At 31.8% G+C, this 14,277-nt stretch overlaps 1 pseudogene; it reads left to right on the top strand.

The window, feature by feature from the left end:
* Window positions 1-613: 613 nt before the first annotated feature.
* Window positions 614-3,150, top strand: LOC119682640 (annotated as a pseudogene).
* The last annotated feature ends 11,127 nt before the right edge of the window (window positions 3,151-14,277 follow it).

Genomic DNA, 14,277 nt, shown 5'->3' with positions numbered 1-14,277 from the left:
ACATCAACAACAACAACAACAACAGAAGAGTAAACATAGCAAATAATTTTTACAGTAAATTCAAAACAAAAAAAAAAATAAAAAAATAAAAATAATAATAATATAAAAAATAAACACATAAGAACTACTGCGAAATAACGTAGCTACAATTACGCGTTACATAGGTTTAAACTCGCTGAAATCATTAAACTCGCTTGCAATCCGTGCGTGTTTGTTCGTACTCGTTATCGCAAGAGTAAGACCAAGTAAAAAAGGGAACATAGTACAATATTGCATGTTTTGAACTTTAAAACAAAAAATTGTTAGCAAATAAAATTTTGTTACCGCACGCTTCCCTGCAACATTTGTTGGTTTTGGTACTGGCAACGTTTGCAATCTGTACTGTCATCGTCATCGTCATCGTCATCTTCATCGTAATCATCATCATCATTAAACTTATTGCAGTGTGTGCGTTGTTAAACGAAAATCACGTCATGTTAGAAGTTGTTTTACACCAACACCAACGCTTTACAACAACGACAACGACAACAACAACAACAATAAAAACAACAACAACAACACCAACATCAACATCAACAACAACAACAAAAATTGCTGCTATTGTTGCTGCTACTGCTGCTGTTGCTGACGCTGCTGTTACTAATGTTGCTGCTGCTGTTGGTGCTGCCTTGAAACGACGTCACACATTCCTAACGTCGTCAAAATGGTTTTAAGCACTGAATGGTCTCAGGTGGAGGTAATCGATTTGGTAAATGATGGCAATGGTTTGGGTTTTATATTGGTTGGTGGTCGCAGCACTGGCGTTGTCATTAAGGCCTTAACACCGGGCGGCGTCTCCGAACGTGATGGGCGTTTACAGTGTGGCGATCATCTATTGCAAATTGGCGAAGTTAATTTGCGTGGCTTCAGTTCCGAACAAGTAGCAACGGTTCTTCGTCAGACTGGAGCTCATGTTCGATTGATTGTGGCAAGACCGGTGGAACCGACCGCCACCGATTATCAAACGTTGGCTAGTCATGCGCCAATTATTCCAACTAAGCTCCTCTCCGACCCGGAAGAACTGTCGCGTCATCTATTTCAAAATCCCAGTTTTGCAACAAGTGCTACTAGCGTTGGTTTCTTACCAACGCCGGACACTGAGCTAGCTGATTTGCCACTGCCACCGATACCGACAGAGCTGTCGTCGACTGCAGCGCGTATGTGCCCCAGAGACTTGGACATTGTACCGTTTTCGATTGTTTCACCACCGCCATCAGCTCTGCCATATCTTTCATCATCGAAAAGTGCCGGCACACCTGCAATGCATACAATGACATCATTATCCCTAACCATGGACCACATTGAGACTGTGATAGCTGGCAATATTGCTGGCAACCCTAATGCAGCAAATGAACTTGATCGTTGTTCATCAACATCTTCCAATTACATGGATTCACCAGAAACAGAAACGTATGAAGTAAAGTTATGTAAAAATGTTTATGGACTTGGCATTACTGTGGCGGGTTATGTATGCGAGGAAGAAGATCTCTCTGGCATATTTGTGAAGAGCATAATTGAAGGTAGTGCCGCCGAAATGAGTGGGCAGATACAAATTAATGATCGTATAGTTGCTGTTGATGGTAAAACATTAGCTGGTGTTACAAATCATCAAGCGGTTGAAATCCTTCGCAATACCGATATCGAAGTACATTTAACGTTAGAACGTTTCTTACGCGGCCGTAAGTTTGAACATCTACAAGTTGCCTTAACTGAATTGAAGGGCGATACTCAATCGCAAGTATCTCTACCTGCATCACCATCGATAGCTACACTGTCATGGCTACCACCAAAATCTGATGCCGATTCCATTGCCACTGATGGCGGTACGGCGATTTTGGATTATGGTGAACTGCCATCTCGGGATACGGTCGAGTCCAATATGTCGAGTATGTTGGATCGAAGTGATCACAGCAATGTTGGTAGTAATAAATTATTAAAAACACCAACAACACCTGTTGCTAATGGCAATGCTACGCATGTTAATGGTAACGGCTTGGACAGTGGTAATGACACTGATGAATATCACCACGAAGTACCGCATAAGCAACTTATAAGGCAATATAGCACAACAAAGATGGTAAAAATTGAAAACGTAACTACCACTGTATCCGTTACAATGCCAACATCTGGGGCAGCGATGAAGACGATGACGGCAATTACTCCGAAAACCCCAACCTTGAGTCCCAGTGTTGAATCACTTAAGGTGGCTTGGAAAAGTGAGTTTCCCGAAAGTGAAATTATTGTAGCCGAAATAAATAAACTTTCAGGTCTAGGAATCAGCCTTGAGGGCACCGTGGACGTAGAGTGTGGCATTGAGAAGCGTCCACATCACTATATACGTTCCATACTTGAAGACGGACCAGTGGGACGACAAGGTATACTTAAACCCGGTGATGAGCTATTACAAGTGAATGAATACAAGTTACAAGGACTGAAACACATCGAAGTTGTTAAGATACTCAAAGAACTGCCCAACTCGTCATGTAAAACTGGTTTGTGCGTCTGCAGGTCCCAACAAGCACTATCTTATTTTATAATATACATTTCATTCACAAAATTCCAGAAGCATTTCGAAATCTGTCGTAGTCTGCTTTACCTATAGTCACACACAAAGTCTGCAAAACTCTAGACAAAATGCAGCCAACGAAAGTTCACTTTTATATCATCGAAGCACTGCACGTTGACCGATTCAGGAACCGATCTACAATTCATTGGAGAAATGTATCTGGGTATAAAGCGCATTATAGGAGTTCTTGAAATGTTACCAACACATTGAAATTGAATAACTGAACCAGGTTTGGTTTCCTCCATATTGGACTATCAGAGAATTCCAATTAGATTCCCGAGTGGATAGATGTTATCTTGTGATACGCGAACTTATACACGCGGTGGTTCTGCTGAAACAACTATGAAATATATCCCGGCGATCGTTTGGTTAGTTTGGCGAAACATAGTTTAAATGGGCTAGATTTGGATGAAGCCGTTGCAATACTTAAGGGCATGCCTTTAGGATTAACTAAATTAGGCATATGTCGACCACTTTCATCATCAGATAGCAATATAGCATCACCTGTAGGAGAAGGCGATTCGCCGAGCACATAGCTTTTAATGGATTTCTATTGTAAGTAATATATTTTTATCGCAAATATATTATTATTTATTTTATTAAATTTTTATATAATTTTTAATATTAATTATTCATACATTGCATATGGTATATTCATGTGCAAAAATAGTATTTCTATATATCAAATATCTTAAGGTATAATATTTCTAGTTTTTAAATAATATATCATAAGCATTGACTTCGAGTAAGCAAAAAGTCTGCAAAAGGGTCTTGTTAGTATTAGTTTTAGTCCTTCGTATTAACAAGTCTCGGAAGATTGTTTTATGCACTTATAAACAAGTCAACCACCTACTACTTAATCGAGTAACTATTTCGTATTACATTTGGAAAAGCAAAGTCTAAAAGGCACTGGGCTCTGCGATTAAGTCATTAAATTGGGTTTTGTTCATTTACTACTGCATCTATGAATTATCCGCTTTCTGGGAATTAAATGAAAATGTTGTTGGCTTTATCAGCTCTGATATTTTAACCACTTTCCTTAAACATTGCTCTTTGACCAGACTCAAACGTGTTGAACTCGAAAACAATGGACAATTTAGTCTTTATTTAAGCAACATGAACTTGCAAATTCAGATTAAGCAATCTGTTCAAGTACTTGTTCTTTGTGAGATGATGTATGACTTTGTAGTTTACGCAATAAAATTAATACCGACCCCCACTGCAAATGTGTTTATATAGGTAGAACTGTTTTTTGCTTACTTATATATTTTACCAATTTTCTCTTCCAATCAGCGTTGCTCTTTACAGCATCCGCACTGCATTCACAGCAAAAATATCTGCCATGTCGATATTTTCGATTGGTTTTGGAAAAAAATAAAGTGAACTATATCGTCATACTTTCATCTTGAAGTTTTTGTTATTTCTCGACTTTCATGGTTTTAAATCGGAAATATTTATATATTGGTGTTCTACAGAAATTTTAAAATTTACTAGATTACACGATTGCGTTCATATCGAATTCTTATATTCAGTGTTGATAGTGTTTTTCATTCGATTCATTTCTTTACAACTTAAAAATATATACAAATAATGGTCAAACAAAATTAAATCCCATAGGTGTCTTAAGTAAGTAGAAAATTCGTTAAAAATACTTAAAAGCACTTCTCTGACGTATGTTTAGTTACGATCCAAGTAAGTGAGAATTTGACCCCTAATTTCTTCTTTGATGAGTTTTTGATTAACTTGAATTGATTGATTTAAATCAGGTTAGCACAGACACTTCAATTTATATTGAAGAACCACAATGGCAAAGAACTGTCTTTTGTAAATGCTCTACTGAAAAATTTTGGCTTAAAAGCATTTTAAAGTCTTAGCAGTTTCAGACACCGAAAAATTTTGTAGTGCTGTTTATTTAAATCAGTTATATCTAGTACATGATCTCAAAAATTTCTTCAGAATTTATTTATTTATTTATGTTAAAGCTATTTGAGTCAGTGTATTTAAGCACATTTACTCTTTATTAACTCGAGGTATCTTCAAAACCCCTCTTTACGCCTTGACTGGATTATTGTTTATCACTTCCTCAGACTAAGCAATAATTGACCTCAGATCTGCATATCTCCACGAGGCCCCTGTAACCATTCTAAGATTCGATAACGTGGTGTTGGTAAGTCTGTCAGTTTTCTAAGAGTAATTTATTTGTAAAAAATTTAAAAGAAGTAAAATAATCATTTAGGGCCGTATTATATAAAGATTCATGGTCACGTCAAATAGAAATTTGTTGTTGCTTTCATTTTATATTAAAAATATGAGAATAAGAAAAAGAGAGAAATTTTGATTAAAATTTGGTCACGGTCAAATTCTGTCCCTCGTCTCATTGATTAAAACCGTCGTACTCAGTAATAAATGTCAAAATTTGGACCTACATAGTAAGTATGTGTATTTTCGTGTACCAAAATAATAGTAAAGGTAGTAAATTAAGAGTTGTTATTTGATGCCTCGTATAACATGTCTTATGGTTACCATTCCTCATATGACTGTATGATAGGTACTATAAACTAAAACATAAATCTTAATTTTAAGTAAATCTTTCTGATCAAGATTTTATCTTTTTTATTTATTGCCTAGCTACACCGGAATTGCCATTTTTAGTCGTCTTTGGAAATATTTATTTGTGTAATTGTCTATATATAAGTTTTTAATTAAAAAGTCTAAGTATCGAATTCTTCAAATTAAACCACTATTATGTATGACAGTAATGAATAGTTCCAAAAACTATTAATTATAGACATTTAACAACATCTGAAACAGCTGTATAGTCAGTCAATTAGTTTTACTTGATTTGAAATTAATTTTTTAATTTAAAATTTTCTAATTATTACCACTTTTTCCATTCCAAATTAATTTTTTGTCATAGGACTTTATGTCCTATTTACATTTTACAAAATTAAGAAACAGTTTTTTAAAAACAAAAAAATTGCGGACTTGAAAGATATTGTATGGATTTTATCAATTTTAATTCATTATATGACAAGTTGTTGTTATTCTAAAGAAATCACCACCACGTAGAGCTACTTATCAGGTAAATTATTGACAACCAAAAGCACATTATCCTTGAGAGTAACATATGCGCCTGAAAGTATACTTGCATACATACAAATGATTTTGTTTGATGAGTTGAAAAATATTGTTCAGTCTTAAGTCTTCTTTTGTACGTTTAAAAAGTACTTTTCTTTCAACTCACAGGATTAGTTTTTATCGACATAAAAACTGAAAGTATCTTAAATTGATATAAAAGCAACTGAAGAAACTTACGTGAGCGCAAAGATTTGGTTTGCTACTTTGCTATGCCGCCACTTCGCTACTGCGCTACTTTGCTACTTGCGATTCGAGATACTTCATTCGCTGGCTAAAATAATTCCTTTTGTTATTGGCAAAGTTCGACATGTCACTGACAAATGTTGCAAATCAATAAGTTTTGTTGGCTGGATCGGCACCTACCCATATCGTTAGGAATTGCATATCCTTGTGCTGTCAATAAACGTACTTAGCTTATGTAGCTCGTAGCTCGTAGCTGCGTATCTGTGCCTTCTATTGTAAATTCCAGTTACTATTTGTGTACATATTTTGTAAATTTTTTCTCCTCCTTCTTTCTATTTATCATTTCAAAGGGTTACACAATACTCTTGAATAGACGTACATACGTTGCCACATGCACCGTTTGCTTTTCACGTTTATTAAGTTTTTTAAGCCAATATGTGAATTTATATTGTTGCGATATGAAATAAAGGACATATGTCTGCCAAATGAATGAAGTGAAATTGCAAAATATTTTAAATTGTAGCAGCCATAGAATTCTAAATGAAATGTACATTTTCTTATGTTCACTTCACTTCACTTCACTTCAGTTCAGTACAGTTTAGTTCAGTTCAGTTCTGGATCCGATTTAGATTTGTAGAAAAGTTGATTTATTATTTTGTGCTTTTTGCGCCCTTCATTTCTTGTTTTTTTATTTTTATTATTTTTATTTTATTTTATATATAAATATATATATATATATTTTTGTTTTCGTTATCCTGCTTTGTATTTCTTGGAGTTCTTTCTCTACTCTTGTTGATTTCTCAAAGCGTGTAATATACGTATTCCTGTGTGTGTTCGGGTTCAAATATGTCAATTTAGATTAGTGGTTAAGTTGAAGGGATTCGATTACATGAATATGTGTTTTTCTGTTTCTTTTTTTTTTTTTTTGTGGGCCAATAGGCCATGAACAAGGATTTCACATTTATAGGTAATCCTCTTTTTCTGCTTAGTGTACATTTAAATGCTAATATGTTTGCCATTTATTTAATTTATTTATAATGCGTTTTTTTGATTCTAATGAATTTAAAGGATTACTCTGGTTTTTTATGTATGTGAATCAAAAGAAAAATATGATTTTGATTGGAAAAAGAGTTTATTAAAATTTCAATAAAGATTTTTTTTAATATTAGAAGCAATGCAATAAAATACAATAAACAAATCTAACATTTTTAAGTAGTTTTTTGTTCAATTTTGTATATATTATTTTTTATTCAAAGTCTTATTCTTAAAATATTACACATTAAAACTGGAAAAATATATAGACAATAATATAAATAAGTTAATATTTAGCAGTAACACGTATTTACCTTACGTTATGTGAATAAAGCATAACATACACGAGTGTGGAGTTTATACAAAGCACTTTAATGCTTTCCTACTGCACTAATAGTAGGATATGCTAAGACAGTTAAGAGACGAGAGTTAGAGTAAGCAGCAGGATTTATTCTAATTGTGTTAATAATGTTTATAATATAGAAGTTTGCTTCGGAACTTTTCTATCCTAATACAATGAGTATAGCTTAGCATTTCTATTATTTTGAGAGTAAGAGTTTTGCAATCTCCCTCTCTCTCTATCTATCTCTCTTTCTATCTTACCCTCATTTCGTTAATGAATGTTGGTTTCATTCATCATGATTCTCACACCTCTAAAATCCTTATCCTATTATGATTAACCCTTGGCGTAATATTATCATTGTTATATTTTTTTATGTTTGATTATCAAAGGTTTTGTGAATAGATGGGTGTTGGGCCTAAGGACTTCCGGTGAATGCAGTTATATAGCAAGTCGCTTATACAAGTCAGACACCCAGTGCAGCGAGGTGTTGGTAAGCAGCCAAACTTCGGCGGACCTTTAAATCGAAGGCTGCCTCTCTCGTTTGCGGTGACATAGAGCTCCAAAAGGATGGGTTACCTTTTTTCGCTCATAGGTTGCTCATGTTATCCAGGTTGTACAAAGGGGACGTGAGAGTAGGAATTGCATGGGTTAGGCCAACCGTATCGGCTTCGCGGCTGTAGCTAACCCACGTCATTGCATGCCATTTGCAATAATGGGTAGTAAATTCTGCATATTACTTTATGAACTTATTTAAGATATGTACCTTGAAGTAAGAAATTAAGCATAATTAAATGTACATTATATTTAAATAAATAATAATGATAATAATAGAAGTTATGAGTATCTTATCTCATGCATAAAACTATTATATTGATAGCAAAAATCTTCTGTTTAATTAAGTTATAAATTCAAGTTAATTGATCTCAACTTGATATTAGAAATTAATTAAAATAATAAAATCAATTTATGGCGAAAATTGTCTAAACAATTTGATTTCGATTTCCACATCAAAGCAATTACGAGAATCGGCCAATAATAAAATAATTAAATTAATTTTATGATTACTTGTTTAACAAGTTGTCATTTAATTTGCATAAACGTTCGATGTATCAATTCTGTTTGAATAGCCAAATCGAATATGAAGGATAATTACCCACAACTTGGATTAAGAAAATATGGAAAACATCCGAATGTGCAATGTGTGCTGAAGTGATGGGCAGACAGCGGCAGCCAAGACATAGACGTGGGACACAGATGTGGGGGTGGTGTAGTAAGTTCGCTTTCTGTGCCAATTGTGAAAGTTTTTCTAACATTTCATTTTATTGAATTATTTTTCGTGTAGTTTTTTCGCACTGATTTGGCAAATTGTTTATGATTGGACTTGTCTGCCGGCACCTTAAATAATGCAATAACTTTGATGTGGCATCCAAGTTACAACTTTGACACGAACAACTTTGCCAGAATTGTAAATTGCAAATTGCAAATTTCGAATTGCAAATTGCAATATTTATTTTTTGTTTTCATAAAATTGCACTCTGAACGCATTTAAAATGTTCTTCTCGTCCAAGTTTTTCACTTTGTACTTTTGACTCATTGCACTTCTCAACTTTTTGGTGCACGTCAACCAGAAAAAAGAAATAAAATTGAATTTCTTTAGCATTTCAAGCGTGAAAACTGAGTGTTGAAGAAGGCGAAAATCTACATAAAATTATATCGTTATTTTTTTTGTTTTTTTTTTTTGTGAGTTTTACAATTTTTACAATTTTTACAACATGGGAATTATGCCAAAATGTAAAGAAAATCAACATAAACCAAAGAAAAATATATTAAAAATAACAAAAATTCCATATGAAATATTGTGCTTTCCACACATCATTGAATTAATTAAAGAACAATTTGAGCAGATTTTAAATGTGAAGTAGGTCGACATATTGGCATCAATAGCACCAGTACCCGCAGCAGCAGCTCGAAGTATATTGAGATACTTACTTTATGTTTACATATCATATCGACATTATTAAAAAGCAATTTTAAATAAAAATATTCTACCAAAGTAAAATACATAAATTTTTCTTACGAATAAAAAAATATTGTAGAATTTATATAAAAAAATTAAATAAAAGACCATTCATTTCAATGAAATGGTTTGATTTTTTTTATACAATCAATCAAGAACCCCACGTTTAAGAAATTTATAGCAAAACTTACTGAAATAAATTTTATACAAACATGAATATTGACTTACTTTTAAAGGACTAATTAGTAAAATTTAAATTTACTAAATAAAGAAACAAACTAAAAAGTAAATAGTTTTACTCCTTCTTTAGTAATGAATTACATTCTATATAAAAATTATCTTGGGAGCTCCCTCCAATGAATATCACAGCAGTAGCGAAGATAAGAAGGAAAAAGATAACATGTAAAACATTTTCTTTGCGAACTATTTAGGTAAACATATCTTGAGCTTTTTCACTGAGTGTCCCGGAAAAAGCTTGAAAAGATCTTGCTCTTTATGGAAACTATAATGGTACAAAAAGTAATACAGTTAATGACTACTGCTAAATTGTGAATGGTATCACAAGGAACCCGTAGGATTTAAGTGAGTTGGTAAAAAAGACCGTCCCCTAAGTGAACCTTATATCACCATCTAGATTTAGATTGGATTAGATTTTAAAACGGGTTGGAAACTTGTCACCACGTCACTGCATCCTTCGAGGATTATTGTAACATACCCACTTTAGTTCCATAGACGAGTAGCAATTAAGAATGCAATTATATTCTTTGAAGAGATATTATCTAATTCCGTTATAAGTGGATATGCAGTACCTAAGTCTGAGTACATTACCATCTGTAAAGAACACGAAAATATATATACGAAAATGCAACCATGCGAGGTTGACTTTGCGAAATGGCAGGATGCATAGCGTCTTTTATTATTGAGTAATAAGAACACATTGTAAACATGGAACTTGAAATTTCTACATGTAAAAGATATAAGAGAAAATTATAACAGTCAGAGTTTTGTAAAATTATTTTAAATATAAAATATAATAAGTAATAATTTAACTTAACACATCTAAGTATATTTATTAATCAGAAATGTTTTTAATGTATCAAAATAAGTATATAACCTAAGCTATAACCTTAGCAGTGCTATCATTAGTGACCCGTAGGGTTTAAGTTAGTTGGTAAAAAAGACTGTCTCTTAAGTTAACCTAAAATTAACATCTAAGTATATTTATCAATCAGTAATATTTTTAAAGTATCAAAAAATAGTATATAACCTTAGCTATCTATATACATGCATCCTTCTTGAGATTAATTCTAGGCATCTTCGTTTAATTTGAAATCATTGAAGTAATTCTTTGATCTATTCGGCATAATAATTCGATCTGTTGATGGCTACTAATGAAAGATGTTTCGATAATGTATTGAAAATTTAATTTTTTAATAAGTCAAAATATTTTTTTACACTTTTCAAAGTATAAAAATATACAAAATAATTATTCAATCAAATATTTTTGTATTGAAGTGTTAAAATATTTTGCACACAAAAACAAAAAGAAATAAATATCTAAACTGACTAAAACTAGTATATAATCCAAATATATTTTTATTATTTATTTAAAAAATTTTCATTTTAATTATAAAACAAAACCACGCGAATAATCGTGCTGCTTTTGGGAATAAAATATTTTTAATTACAACAACAAAATATTTTCATATTAGTAGAAAAATAAATACTCATATGTACTAGATACTAGATACTAGTTATACGAGTATGAGATACGAGTAGTTATAATATTTCTAGTTAAGAGTTACGAGTAACATGCAACTTCCACGCCATTTGGGTTCATTAATCAAACTGGTTCAGTATCGTTGGCAGCAATTTTCTGATGTATCCTGACACATGTGGCACAAAGTAGCACAAGTCCGCAATTATTTCAGTTCAGAATAAATTTGTAAAATATTTCGATGTGAACACACATAAATACACAGAAGTTTTTATGCAAATATTTTTATTAAATAGAGCAGTAGGGAAACTAAATAAATATTGATATCCATATATTCACTCCCAGACCAGACATGATTTTCATGCACATAATTTTTGGGAAATAAACCGAAAACTTTTGACATTTTATTTGAATGTTGCACAATGGCAGAAAGGGGCAACGCCTAATGATGTCTCCCCAGGGCGTTCCCCATAATGCGTACGAGTACACATGGAACACGGAATCCGAGTGGAGCTCCGTAAATTGCAGGGTCAAAGGCAGCGTGAATTTAACATAAAAATTCATTTAAACGATATCAAAAGCACAATAAAAAATCAATTTGATTTTCCATGCGTTGAAATATATCTGAAAAATAAACAAAATTGGGTAATTCTCAACAATTTGAAGTTTATTATTGAGTTTATTTTTTAAAGCTTAGAAATCCAGCGATTTAACATGAAATTGGTATGATTCTTTTAACTTTAATTTTATTTTTAACTTTTGTTTCACAATTGCAAGAATAACGAGGGCACTTAATATTAGTAAAGGAAATGGAGGAAAATTGTTTATAGACGAAGCAGTTACGAGGAATCATTGCACATGGATTCCTCTGACTCAGTTCAGTTTCCGAGCAGTTAAAATAAATGTTGCAATTTTTATTAAAAATATAAAAACAGAAATTTGTAGCGAAAAAACAATGATTCAATTTATTTTTGTAGTTCAAATTAATGACGTCCAGTAAGTTTGACCCAAATATTGAGAATCAGCGAGAAGTGAAATATATTTACTTTCTTCAAAGAGTTACCTTCCACAAGAGTGGAAAAATAATTTATAGAATTTTATTTTTTATTATTTTACGCTTAAAAGAATTGTAATGGAATTATTTTGTATGTATGTATATATTTAATTAATTCGTTTCTAATATACATATTTACATTTACTACTATCATGCAATACAGCTACCCAAGTGCTTCGATACATATGTTTAATATGTGTGTGGATACACTATGTACGTGTACAGTATGTATATATTTAAATAATTCGTTTCTAATATAGGTACATATTTATATACATACATTTACTACTATCATGCAATACAGCTACCCAAGTGCTTAGATACATATGTGTAATATGTATAAGGAAATACTATGTACGTATACAGTATGTTTCAAGTACTATAAAATAATTAAAAACAATTCTACTATAAATATAAAAATAGGTAGATGTATTGAAAAATCAAAGTTTTATTTATAAATTAAATTTACGATACTTACTAGTTATTAGTTTTATAAATCAATTGTACAATCATCAGGGAGTTGAGTACTGCTAAAGTAGCTTGTGCCAGTCACGGCCAATAGAAAACATAGTGTAGGAGAAAAGTACTCCTGCACCATCTACTTGATTTTACCATTGATTTATTAAATGTTATATTAACTTTATATGCTGTATTCAGAAATGAATAAGTTTTGATGTGGATAGTCATCTTTGTCATTGGATTTTTATAAGCAATTACTTGAGCTCACCGATCTGATGCTTGAAAGAGGCATAATAAAAATGCTCCCCATTGTTTGTTGGTGGTAAATATTAAAATAATTCTTTGGTTGATATATAAAATATACTTATTTAAGTAGTATTATTGTAATTCATGAGCAGGTGGTAAATAATTTTAATTTCTCTGAAAAAAAAATGTGCTATTAAATAGTTAAATTAAACAGTTTAGGGAGTGTATACGTACTTCCTTAATAAAAGGTGAACGACATTTTATATATTGCTTTTTATTAAATATATATTTACTTTTTATTAAATATATATATATTTTTTTTATTGCTTTAAATATTGCTTTTTAATGACAAGACCATAGTGTATTCTTTTTATGTCTCTTGCCCAAAATGACGGGATAGCGCAATATTGGTAAAAACAATTCCAAAGAGTTGAGTCGAAGAAATACATATAAATCTGTTTAGATAATAAAATCATCTATTTTGGCGTCTATTATCTATTTTGACATCATTTTATACTGAAGAAAATTATTCTAAAAAAACTTTTTCTTTTTCTTAGTCAGAGAGAAGAGGGGGAACCATCTTTACACACTTCGTGGAGTTTCCCTTTATTCGATTTTCTATGTCGTACTCGTTTGCAGAGTTATCGAAATACCATTTTGTTCAAAACGTTGAAATCTGAGTCAGATTCAGTCACTTAAACCTTAATTTTTAAGTTGTCAACGCTGTCATTTTTTTTGCAAGTAACTCAGATCTTTCGATACAAGCTTTGTTGCAATATCTAATACCCAAATCTTTAATTGAAATGCGATTTAGAAAGCTTATAGATGTTATAAATCTTATTGATATAGATCTAAAAAATAGATCTATAAACAATGTTTAGTTCCTATGCTATTTTTCTGAATATCAGTTTGCAATTTTCGGTCAACGATCTCTATAACGTTCCACTGCTATCGTCATCGTTAATGGATTCACGATCATTTTTGAAGTGAACGTGTCGCATATAAACGTTATTTATATCGTTGTGGAAATAGTTCTGTTAACTCTCTAAGGTTTTCATACCTTTGAACTCATTTTTAACACAAAATTTCATGCAAACTCGTTGTTGTAAAATTGAATCATTTTTAAAATAGTTAAAAAACAAAAACTTACACGGAAGCAGTTGTACTTTTGATTAGAGGAAAACTTTATGACGGATGTGTCAACCTTCCTATGAAATTGTCGCTAGGTGGCAGTACTTAAAAGCACCATCTAGGGGTATTTGCTAAAAATTTTTGAACAAGAGTGTATATAGTACATAAGTTGTGATTAATCTCACTTTTAATGAAGATAAAAGTTATATATTATATAATTGGTTATACAAGTTAATTAGTTTTAAAATAAATGATTATAAAGTTTTTCCACATACACAAAATTTAATTAATTTAAATTGAATTTTTAAGTTTTCATGAAATTATTAATGAAGTGCAATCATGAGAGACCCTG

Source organism: Teleopsis dalmanni, chromosome 2 (assembly GCF_002237135.1).
Source record: "Teleopsis dalmanni isolate 2A chromosome 2, ASM223713v2, whole genome shotgun sequence".
Lineage (NCBI taxonomy): Eukaryota > Metazoa > Arthropoda > Insecta > Diptera > Diopsidae > Teleopsis > Teleopsis dalmanni.
This window is presented reverse-complemented; position numbering and strand designations above follow the sequence as displayed.